This window comes from Oculina patagonica, chromosome 7 (genome assembly GCF_052425735.1).
Source record: "Oculina patagonica isolate OP01 chromosome 7, crgOcupat, whole genome shotgun sequence".
Lineage (NCBI taxonomy): Eukaryota > Metazoa > Cnidaria > Anthozoa > Scleractinia > Oculinidae > Oculina > Oculina patagonica.
In genome coordinates, this window is record NC_135764.1 from 12,798,840 (window position 1) to 12,811,510 (window position 12,671).

At 37.3% G+C, this 12,671-nt stretch overlaps 1 long non-coding RNA gene across 1 annotated transcript; it reads right to left on the reverse strand.

Annotated features, from left to right (window-relative positions):
• Positions 1 to 3,178: 3,178 nt before the first annotated feature.
• On the reverse strand, positions 3,179 to 7,473 carry LOC144661299 (uncharacterized). The gene is made up of 3 exons (XR_013572248.1): positions 6,852 to 7,473; positions 6,392 to 6,517; positions 3,179 to 4,049 (listed from the first exon to the last, which is right to left on the reverse strand). It is a non-coding gene; the product is annotated as an uncharacterized LOC144661299 (long non-coding RNA).
• Between the last annotated feature and the right edge of the window lie 5,198 nt (positions 7,474 to 12,671).

A 12,671-nucleotide genomic window follows, 5' to 3' on the forward strand; every position in this document is an offset into this window, starting at 1 on the left:
TAACATAATCGGGACAACATTTTGCATTTTCTGATTCCAGTGCGTGAATTCCATCCTCATTTTTATCATTGACAAATATTTGATGTAAAGCCCTGTCTCCTCCGTACGGCAAGGGCGTCCATCGATCAAAGAATGGATCATAGCAAAGTAGTTTATGGTCGCCCTTGGATATGAAGTACAACTTACCGCGATAAGATACCACTTGGTCACACAGCGGTGAAGTGCCACATAACTTGTACCAGATATTCTCACGAGGAACATAACACAAGAGTTGCTCTTCCTTCTTCTGTAGTGGACATAAAACTATAACAGGAGCCTCAAGTGATTTTCTAAGCGGCCTGACCGAGATGTTTCCGGAATTTTTAGATTCAATTAACTTCATAGCGTCCTTCACAAGTTCAAGGCAGCATTCATGATCGTTCACAAGGTCATTTTTCACGACATCATTTTAAAAGATATTCGATCGCGTGATACTACATAAAGAAGCCGAACTTCGCGAAGTAATTCGGCGAAATACTGCTTCCGGTCGCTTTTGTTGTGATCAATCCAAGTAAGAATGATCTCAAACACATCTTCCTCTGCGCTAACATTTATTTCATCACTTGAAATCCACCTTTTAACTTCATCGCTCGACAAGTTTCGAAAATCCTCCATTTTCGCTACGGTAGTAAAATTTGCAAGGATGATATTTTGGCTGCGAGAAAGAAGTTCTTGGCAGTAATATCTTTCCGCGAAATAGTAAGTTGAAATACAATTTGAAGTACCCAAATTCTGCGCTAAAAATCGCCCAGCGAGAGTTTGTAAATGCGGAAGAAACAAATAGTCAGCCATTACGACCAGGTCTCGGGCATTGTCTTCAGTCGATATATGAACGCTGCCAGTGAAGATGAACTCGAATACAGCTTCTCAACCGGCCTCGGTCAGCATTTCCAACCGAATAATTCCTTCTTTAGACTCCCTCATGTCACTGTTTAGCAGTTTTTCGAAAAAGGAACTCGCCTCTAAAAGAACTTGTAGATGAGCTTTGAATTCTTTGCCATTCTCGGCCACCAGCGTAATGTCGTAAGGATGATCAAGTTTTTTTTTATTTTTTTATTTTTTTATTGATTTAAGTTACAAGATATAAAGATTACAAAATACGAAAATTACATTGTGCTAGTGTAATTAATAACAATGTGCTTATAGACAAGGAAAATAAGTTAAAAGCAAAAAACAAAAAAAAGGAGAGAAAGAAAAGAAACAAAAGAGAATAACAAAATACTGAAAACTAAAAGAAAATTGTAACAACTAAATAACAAATCCTAGATTTACATATATCACAATGCGTACACCCACTCTCGTAACCATATATTTAAAATATCACACTACGTTAACGTAAGTATTTTAATTAGTTTCTCCCATTTCTTAAGATGTTTGTCTAATTTGTTGTTCTCCCTAGCAATATGAAGCTCAATACTATATATACGTCGGGCTCTTGCAACAAAACCTGAGAGATTTGGCAAGTTCTTTTAATTTGGCACCTCATAGAATAGATATAATGTTTGCCCAACAATAACATATGGTTAATTATAGTAAAGTCATCTACACTGTTAAATTTCCCAAAAATTAAGTCTGTCTCTTTCATTGTATCAATGCGGATGCCATTATCTCTTAGCCAGGACAACACAGATTTCCAGAATTCGGAAGATTTTGCACAGAAGAAAAGTAAATGCTCGAAAGATTCTGCTTCCTTTTGGCAAAAAGTACACTTAGATGAGTCCACTATGCCAAGGCGAAAAAGCTTTTCATTTGTGTAAACAATAATATATAGATTTAGGCAAGCCTAAAAGCGGAGCTCCCCAGTTAATTATTTTGCACTTTATTGAAACCTGAATTCAAGCCATTGTACAATTTTAAGGCTAAGAATATAATATTCGTTTTATTTTTTTTTTATAAATTTTAATATTGTTACTTACTTTTTTTTACCGTGTCCCGGGGGGGGGGGGGGGGGGGGAGAGGTACTCCCTAAAATTTACTCAAGGGGTGTGCCACTGAGTCGCTGAGACTCTGGACCTGTTCCAGAGAAAAACGGCTCAATTTGCGACCCTGTTCCAGACAAACAGTGCAAAATAGGTACCCTGTTCCAGACAATATCCACAATGAAAAATATATGAAGATAGATATAAAAACACTAGCGTACATCACAAAGCGCTCACTTGACTTTGTCTGTGGCTTGGAGAAAAACCAATGAGAGGAGCGGATTTTCATAGCTAAACTTGATAGTGTTCCACAGTCAAAAGAGTGATTTGTATACCCTGTTTCAGAGTCAGAGAGGCAAAAGGCACACCCTGTTGAGCAGCACATACCCGTATAGCCCTTATATGGGAGTACCGTATACAGCAACACCAAATAAGCCGAGAACAAACAAAATCAATCAAAACGTTTTAATTCCACCGACAGCATTATGATCCAGAAGTCTGGATGGGAAATTATGCTGCAAAACGGGTAATTATGTAACCTTCGAAGATAAGGAGGGGGTAGTAGGGCTGCATGTTGGGGTAGATAGGCATATCACGTGGTAAATTAGCAACGCACTTAACATTTAGAGTATATAGGAAATAATATTCATCTACATTAAGAATATGGTTAATTTTCTTTTTTTCATTCATTCATTTGTTTTTATTTTCACTATTTGCCTATATTTTAATTTTGAATGGAAATGGCAGAGGTCATACATGTAGCAAAGGGTTTACAGCATATTGCCATAAGCTAATGCCAAGCAAACCGGAGTGAAAGCTAACCACAAGCAAACTAGAGTGAAAGCTAATCCCAAGCACACCGGATGAATAAAGCTAACTGCGAGCAAACAGGGGTGAACCTAACTACAAGCAAACCGGAGTGAAACTAACTGGAAGCAAAGAAGGGACATTCTGTAACCCCATCCCACCCCCCTCGCCCCCCCCCCCCCAAAAAAAGGATGATAGCACCTTTTTTACTTTTACATGTCTTTTTGAGTCCCCTTCCTCTTAAGGGGTTTCACTTCACTTACAGAAATAAAAAAAAAAACAAAAATTCTGGGAAGATAGAATATTGTTTGTGTGTCTCAAACTCAGTTTTGTTCTTTGATTACGCAGAAAAAATAGAATCATGTTTGCTTGTGTATAAAACTATGCAAGAAAAAAAGCATCAATACTTTGACTGCTCTTTTAAAAATTTGTATGCTTTATTGTACACATTTTTGTGGAGTCATGTTGCCCATTCGTCATGAAGTTCACAAAGTAAGCAAATGAGTCACAATTTGGTTGCTTCATGGTACCTAATGGATACTGCAAATTTAATCTGGCTTTAGAATATTTCACTAATTTTAACATTATAGCTGTTCTTATAAATTGTACGCAGCATACAACACATAAGAATGAAATTGGTATTGCATATTGCTTGCAATCACGATTTTAACCTCTATACTTAAGAATTACACCAGTTTCAGCATTACCAATCCAAATTCAAATTATTACATTGCTTTTTACCTCCACTACCTCCCCCAAGGTCAACCAAAGATCTTATGATATACAGTAATTAGACAACTACATGTAAGTCCTGTGTAGTCGAGGGCTCAAAATATTTGGACACTTACAGGTCATGTTAACCGGCCAAAGAGATTTTAGCTTGGTCACATGTGGTTTCTTACCAGCCAAAACATTGAAAATAGCAATTTTAAACTCCCATTCATTTCTGCTGTTACTGTTTTGGCTGCATAAATTATTCTTAAAAAGATCACTTCATAATGCCCTTGTTACATCTAAAAAGATGTGAAAGAGACAGGTCAATCAAGAAGTTGTTTTCTGAAGTACACTGTAAATACGTTAACATTTAAAATATAAACTTTGCTCATTTGCAGCTTTTCTTGATTTCAATTTACATGTAATTTACTAGTCTCTTGAAAATGGCATCATGAAGACACCCAAACATCAAGCTGGATAATCTTAATCCTTCCTGTTTTTTTTTGATGTCCTTGTCCACATTCTGTTTTTGTGTCTGTGGCTCTGCAAATTCTGAAATTCATGTTAACCCTGAAAAAAGTCAAATGCCACAGATTAAATTAAAATTGATTAATTGGTATGAAAATCAATAATTTATAAAACAAAACACTTAACGCAAGCTTGTATAAAGTGAAGCAAAACTACTGGATGCGAAAGGATACCTTATATATTTAACAGAGATGTATCAGCACAGACTATTTTTTTTACTGATAACTGCGAAGTCAACTACAGAAAAAAAAACCGGTAACTCGAACTCGGATAACTCGAACAACCTTGCTAACTCAAACTCACTTCCATTTCCCTTGGATTTGACCCCACTTTTCAGTCATTTTTACTCGGTTAAATTCGAACTCGGATAACTTGAAAACCCCGCTAACTCGAACTAAATTTTGTTTCCCTTGAACAAAATTTGGGTCAAACTTTTTACGCTGATAACTCGAATTCCAGAACTTGCAACTCGCAACGGTTGCCCATTGATTATAGCAATGAACAGATCATGTATTTGACAGTCATTTTCCACTCTTAACAAAAGAATGTGTGGTCGCTTTAGAGTTTCTGGCAAGATAAGTTCAATTTGCACAGTACTGTATACTGAAGTGCTTAAAAATCAGTAAACTATCAATTATTAACTTGGCAAATAAAATATTCAATCAACCCCGCTAACTCGAAAAACCCCGCTAACTCGAACTCATTTTCGTTTCCCTTCAGAGTTCGAGTTAGCAGGGTTCTACTGTAAATATTTCAGGACCTGAACAATCGATGAAAATCGATGATCGGAAAATCAATCGATCAATCGATGACAATCGATTAATTACTGTTGATTGGCATCGATTGGCATCGGCCAATCGATGATCAATCGATAATCACACTTTGGTGGTCGCGAACTTCATCGATTGCCATCGATTGGCATTAAACACACAATCAATCCGAAGCATGAAGTAAATACTTACATATGTTGTTTTGTAAAAAAAAATAATAAAGCTCCTTTCCATTGAGATGAAGTTTACATCATAAGCTTTAATGTTTCTGTTTTTCATTCGAGTTTCCTACTGTTTGCTAGCGCTAGAATTCCAAAGACACTTCGTTATTCGTGACCGAGTCAAAAATGGCGGACGTGACAGGCGAAACTCATCACCAGACTCCCACTGTTGTCTCATTTTCGTTCCGACGTACGGACGACGTATTTTTGAGTTCTCTCTGCTACTGTTTGATTTGAAATATTTCGGACGAGCGAGAAAATGTTTATGGACTACAAGACAGAGTTTTAGAAAAATTACATTGTACTTAGACAGCGAGGAATTCTGTAAGTTGCGATTTCTATTTACTTTGCCAGGAGTTGGTTCGAAAGCAAACCAGACCGAAAAGCGTACGCTTCGTTGATGGTGGCGAATAAGACTTAAGCTCAAAACGTTTGTTTTAAATAATTATTGCCTTATTACTGTTAAGTAAGTAAGTTTCTCGTTGTATTGACATTTTTTGGAAAGGTTATCATTGTTGTTGCTAATAAAATATAACATACAAGAGAGACCGTGTGTTTTAAAGTAAACATAATTATCAAATACTAGTCAAATAAAAAACGATGGCAGTTAAATGATCGATTGAATTGGAAATCGATGATATTGATAATCGATGAAAATCGATGTTAGTTAATTGATCGATTGTCATCGATTATCGATGAAATTGATAATCGATGACAATCGATAATCACAAAAACTTTAGCGATCGATTGTTCATCGATTATCAATATCAATCGATTAATTGATATCGATTGTCATCGATTGTTATCGATTGCCATCGATTATCGATTCCATCGATTGTTCAGGTCCTGATATTTTAATAAACTCAAAGCATCACTGCAAACCCTTACACTCCCTCTTTAAAAGGTTTGACCTTTAAATACTCCCCCTCCCCTCTACCCCTATATATACATGTGTACATGCATAGGAAAAACATTGCCACATCTTAAAAGCTTTTTTCTTAACAGTAATACTAAGATTTTTAAAGATACACATTTAATTAATAATAAGTTTGCATGCACAGCTGCATACAGTGTCTAAAATGGCATGAATTTACTCACAAAGATTCCAGTTTTCCAGTAGTCATTAACCTTTGTTGTGTGCATTTTCCAAATTCCACAACAAGATTGTGATTTTTTTATGACAAATATAACATTTACTGTTGACATTCTGAATGAAACCAGCAAAACAGACCTCAAAATCTCAAAATTGTTGACATTGTTATGTAATCCACATGAACGCTCAATAGTGAACAGAACTACATGACAAGTGGATTATTTAATATATTTGGGAACGAAAGAGCTAAGTAATGAAGCTGAAGTTTATTTACTCTGACTAAATGAACAGTAATTTTACCTCCATCATGAATATCAATAAACTGCATACACTGAATCGATCTATTTCACTCGGAGTTAACGAAATTCCAGGTGCTTCGTGCAAACTGACATCACTTTCATTCTCATCTCAGCTGCTCTTCCAGCACTGTAAAACAAAATAATCATATCACAAGCATTTAAAAATCGTAAGCTTAATTTTCTTCGAGATGTGTTGAAGTGATATTCTTTGTGAATTCGTTCCTCGAAGGCCCAACAATTATTTGTTTACATAATCAAATCCTCCTATTTGATCAGTAAAACCTGGTAAAACTGAATTTTAAGGAATAGTATTTTTCAACATTGTTCATGTCACAAGCAAATGCTTAGTGGCGAAAGCAAGTAAAATGTGCCGTCAATATAAGCTTACTTTGCGTATAAAGTAAGCTTAAGACAAAACGTAGAGATATTAAATGACGGAAACACTGCAGTTTTGTACTCACCAGTTGGCCGCAGTAGGTACACTCGTCTGCTCGTTTTATCTCCGTTCCCTTGTTCTCCGCTATTTCTTTGCCTGTTTCCTCGGCACCTCTCTTGCTATTTTAGTCGCTTTTCTTCGCTACTTTGCTACCAGGTTCGACAGGCGCTTTGCTATACTTTTTCGCCTGCTTTCTGTCCGGGTTTTCTGGATCTCTCGCGATCTCTTTCCCGTCGCAAATCGCTTAAACCCTGTTTCCTCGAAGTTAAGTTTACCCTGCTCTCGTTTGTAGTCATCGGCATAACAAGGAGCCAAAATAAATGTGTTTGTCTCAAGTTCTAACTTTCAGACTAGCTGTTTAGACCTCACACTTTTTTTCCCTCACACTGCAAAATTATTTCGCGCCAGTACTGCGCGAGTTGTCAAGACCTTTCAAGATCCCGGATGTGCGCAACACCGTACGTACGTTTGTACGCCGCCGTACGCGCCCGCGAGGCATGCCGCTAGCCATGATGACCATGAAAACTCGGATGCAGAGGTTTCCTATTTTATTTCATGTGTTTTTTTTTTTTTTTCATGTGTTTTTTTTTTATGGGTATGGTGCTCCGCTCTGCGGCCCTTACGGGCCGCTAAGGAGCTCCGCTACAATTCAAAACTTTGTATTGAAATTCCCTGATTTTTTATTATAATGTAGTACAGAAGGCTAAGGAATAAACTTTCTCCCAATCAACAATTGTGTCAGGATACTTGTCTGCTAATTTCATTTTAGCAGAGGGCGAAATCTGTTTTTTCTCAATGAAGGATTGATAGACTTGCTTCGAAGAGACATCCAAGATTGGCACAGAGTTATCATTATCCAGCCTAATAGTTGGTGAGTTTGGCAAAGGTACAACTAATGACTCATCGCCAGAAACTTTAGCAAGAGCACGCCATTCGGTAGGGATTGAATTAACAATGCTCATAAGAAAAAATCTCTGTTCTGGGGATACTAAAGGCCAAATAACATCACGTGAAAAGAAATTATTTATAAAAATCACATCACCTATTTTTAAAAAGCCAAGTTCAATTAAATCCTTTCTATACAGGGACATTTTTCCAATACATAAAAACTTATTGTTCCAAATAATCTCGTTTAAAGCATCCTGAGATGAGCTTGGTTTCTTCCCATTTAGCTCCGACCACGCATCAAGACATTCCTTATAACAAGCTGGTAAATGGATCTTGAGATAAGAGGTGTCAAAGTGACAGTACAGGACAAAGCGTCCCCCAATCGGCGAAAGGAGCTTGGCGAAAATTGCCTTCCAAGGACTTTGATAGTCTTCCATAAATTTTTTTAGACAAATCACTCGCTTCGCTTTAATCATAGATTCAACATCCAACATTTTCAATCCTCCTTTTTTAAAATCTGAAATCAAAGCATGGCGTTTCACTTTATCCTTCCCATTCCAAATGAAACTATAAAAAATTGAGTTCGCCTCCTTAATTAGTTCTTTGGAAATCGTAATGACAGATGCCCTGTACATAAGTTTGGGGATGGCAAAGGTTTTAATAACTTGAATCCTTCCTATTAGGGACAAACCCCTCCATTTCCACATGTTAATTGATTTCTTTATATCCTTCAAGGTTTGTCTATAGTTCAAAGTGTCCCTTTGTTTTAAGTCATATCCAAAATGCACCCCTAAAATCTTAATAATCTCACACACATTGTGCTTTGCAAAGTCTACCTGCTTGGCTATCACTTCTTATTTGTAAAGCTAAAGTTTCAAGCGCGATGATGAATAGGTAGGGAGAGAGAATGCTTATTTGAGGGAGAAGAACCTGGAGGAACCACAAGATAAAACCGCTTTGGCCAATGTTCTGACAAAGTTTTACGCCGGCGCTAGAAAAAGTGATGGCAAATTGTTTGAAAACGTATAATAAAACAATTATTGAATTCGGTTTTCGCATGATATCGTGAATTATCAAAACCTCGTGTCTGTGTTATCTGCCTCAGCCGTCGGCTTCGGCAGATACCACAGACCATTCACGATATCATGCTCTACCTCATCCAATAATTGCTAATTATGTGTAATTTAGTGCACTATCATACAATCCAATACAAACTTTATTAACAGCTCCCTGAAAAGGGCTTTCAATGACAATAACTGTTATTAAAATACTTAATAATTTTTTGTAAAATTACAATGCGAATACAATTGAGTAAGAATTATGTATGAACAAAAGTGACAACAAAATTTGAGGGATTAATAATATTTGATTGAAGTGAAAACCTTTTCTACAAGTTTCCGAGTTTTTAAAGTCATTCATATTATTAAATTATACATGTTAATACAGAAAACAGTTGATCAAGCATGAAATTTTATATGTTATAGCTAGTGCAAATTACAAACGAAATCGAGTCAGCTTATGTTAACGGCTCAAATTAATGTTTCGCCTTTATTAATGTATATGTGGTTGAACCTCTCTGTAACTGCAACCAAAGCAAGGAATTTGAAAATATCAGTGTAAATTTTTTAAACAAGTTGACAAAGTAGATATTAGCTCAGATGAGACTGAGGCTGGTGGATACGATTAAACTTTTGAAGTGTACAACGAAACAACAAATGTATGTCAATTTATTGCTAGACTGAGCGGGTGGGGATGCCCTCGGTGTATTCATGGACGATGGAACATTTTTTTAATTGGGGAGGCCGACTAGTGACATGAAGTGGGGGGCTTAAGAAAGTTAAGAGTTTCTTCTCTCAGTAAGTCTTTATTTTTTCGGAAATATTGGGGGGGGGGAGGGCTAAATTCATGCCGATGACAGAGTCTCAGTAGTGGGCGGTCTGTGGGACACTACCGACTCGGAAAGCCGAGATATCGAATGCTATGACCGTGACGAGAATGTATGGAATGACACTGCAGCTAGAATACCTATAAGAAAATTATTCCCTGTAAAATCCTGTCCATCGAGAGGAGATAACCTTCAACCGACTATTATTAACATGACTTTGAAAATTCGAAAGCCAAAAGACACATATGCATCAATAAAGTGACAACCTAAATTAATAAACTAGTTTGTTATGAAACTACTTTACGAGTGCATGGAAGCTGTTAAAAAGGGCGTTAACTTGAGTTACGCAAACCCAAGTTTTCGTTCCCAAATTGATAACGTCAATCGTACGTTTTCAAAGTCTGCGTTTGTGTCTTGGAAAAAAATTTCATTAAACACTAATTCATATTTGTCGTCCCATAAACAATTCATCATCTTTATATTTTACAGTTTAAGTCGTTTTCCATGTATAGCTGACGGTGGATTTAGGAACGTTTCGACAAAAATTGCAGCAAAACCTTATTGATAGCGCGTCTTGAACACGGACACAACGAAGGCACGAGACGAACAAAAAGTGACACCGTACTTTGATTCCCAAGCTCGTTTATGATTTACATAAAACAATAGTCAGAGGCCGCCATTAGAGACATTCGTAGTTCTTAAACAATAAAACTGAACTTCAAAGATAACCTTACCTTGACCTTTTGTAAAGTAAAAATTAATGTTTCTGTCATTGTTTCTGTAATTAATTTTATTGTAAATACAGTCGAAGCTCTCATAAGCGGACACCCTCGGGACGCGAAAAAAAATGTCCGCAACTGGAGCTGGCCGCTTACGAGAATGGTTCTTGTAAGCGGCCACTAGAGGTGTAGGGGATAGATGGCCGCTTACGGGAGCTTGCCCAGCTAACATAATGGTAATATGCATGTTAGTGGTGTTTCGAAATGTAACCGGACGTGGATGACGACAAAACAAACACTGAAATATGGTACTGTAATTGCAGTAAAATTATTGTGACGAACGGCGATGTGAAGTTGATTGATTAATACAAGATACAGAGGTTTTTTATATGATTTTCTTTGCGGTGTCCGCTAACGGGAGCTTAAAAACAAAGAAAAAGTCTAAGTCGTAATCTCGGAAAGTGTCCGCGGCCGCTTACGGGAATGTCCGCTTACGAGAATGTAAAAATACAGAGTTTGTATGGGAGTAAAAACGGGGTTTCTAACAAGGTGGCCGTAAGTAGAGCTGTCCGCTTACGAGAGTGTCCGTTAAGAGAGCTTCGACTGTAGTCGTGCGTTTTTAACATGAGCCCCTGGCTCGGGAGATTGGGCAACAACTCCCAACGTTTCCGACTCTAAATAAAATCCCTATACCTATACCTATGTTCGTATACATTGACAATTGGTCAAAAAGAACGTCGTGCTTTAAGGTGACGAAATCTATCGGGCATTAAATTGTCAGGAGCATTAAAAACGCAGCTCGTTTTCTTCTTTAGAATGGACAAAGAAGCTAATCCATCTCCCTGTTTTGCGTGCCTCTTGTACGGGATTTAGCTCTTGACATAGCTTGATCTGATCTGAATTTTATCACATCGTGAATTTGAATATAGATGAAATAGAAAATTACAGGGGGCAACTATCAAAAATGTGCCAAAAAATGTTTTCACATGTAAGTTGAGCCCCAGAGCCCTAAAACTTTTGCCGCGGATCCCGGAGCCCTATAGTTTCCTTGCTTGGAGCCCTAATGTTATTCTAGTTTGGAACCTGGAGCCCCGAAACTGAATTCGGACATTCTTACACATAGATAGCGTCATACGGTGTTTTTTTTTTTGCCTGTCTCATTTATAAAGTTTTAAAAATGCAAAGACAACAACACCTTTATTTACCCTTTTTGTAGCTACAGTACTCAGATTGAAAAGTAAAGTTTAAAAAAAGGAAACAAAAGGGCACTGGTTATCCATATATTAAGCCATCAGGTCAAAAATGCCAGGTTGCCTGTTTACAAGTTGACTTCGAAACATAATATACGTTAGGGAGAAAATAAAAACAGCCACAAAGCGCAGCTGTAAACTATAACTACGTCATTGGCTGTGTCAAATGTAAAACGTATTAATTGATAACCAACTCAGGAGAACTGTAAAACAGTAGTATATCAGTCGATCCTGAGCCCTGATCCTGATCCTGAGCCGGAGCCCTGGGGCCCTTAACCCCTTTGGGACCCTGAAAAAAAAAGTGGGACAAGATAGCCAACCTACAAGAGGCAAGAGAGTGTGCTTATGGAGTTGCTGCACACGGACAAATTATCATTGCCGGTGGAGTCAACCTACAATGTCACTTCACCAATATGATGTCTAAAACGTGCGAAGTGTACAAGGAAACGATGCCTTGCGTCCTGACAAAAATTAAAGACGAAAATGTGACATTATGTGAACAAAACACCTGAAAGCCTTAGTACGATGACAATCGAACATTTCTGTGCGACCACCACTTGTCAACTTTTCTAATACCCAAGTCTTGCTTTTTTTTATTTTTTTTTTTTTTTATTAATGCTTACAACAATGCTTACAACAATACAATACACACAAGGAAGGAAAAAATTTACAAGGTAATAAATAAATAAAAACAGAACGAAACGACGTATTACAAATCTCTACACTACTTAGCCATAAGAAAATAATAAGCACAAAAACGGTAAAGGGCAGGAAAAAAAAAAAAGGAAGAAATCAATATGGTGGCAGAAAAATGCAGGGCTGTTGGTGGCATTGCCAAGGCAAGCGGGGATAGAAAGTGGAATGTCAGGGGATACAAGAGTTTTCTTTGGTTATTTGACCTATTTAAATGAAATTGTTCAAAAGTTCCCATTTCTTTGGAGTAGTGGTTTCTGTTATCTGTTCTGTTTCATATGCAAGTTTAAGATATCGCCGAAAACCATCTATGTGGGGGATAGTTTCTTTTGTATGGCAAAGCCAAATAAAGTGTCTGGCACGTCACTATAATCGTAACCGCGCGTAGACGACCGCGACCACATTTAGGG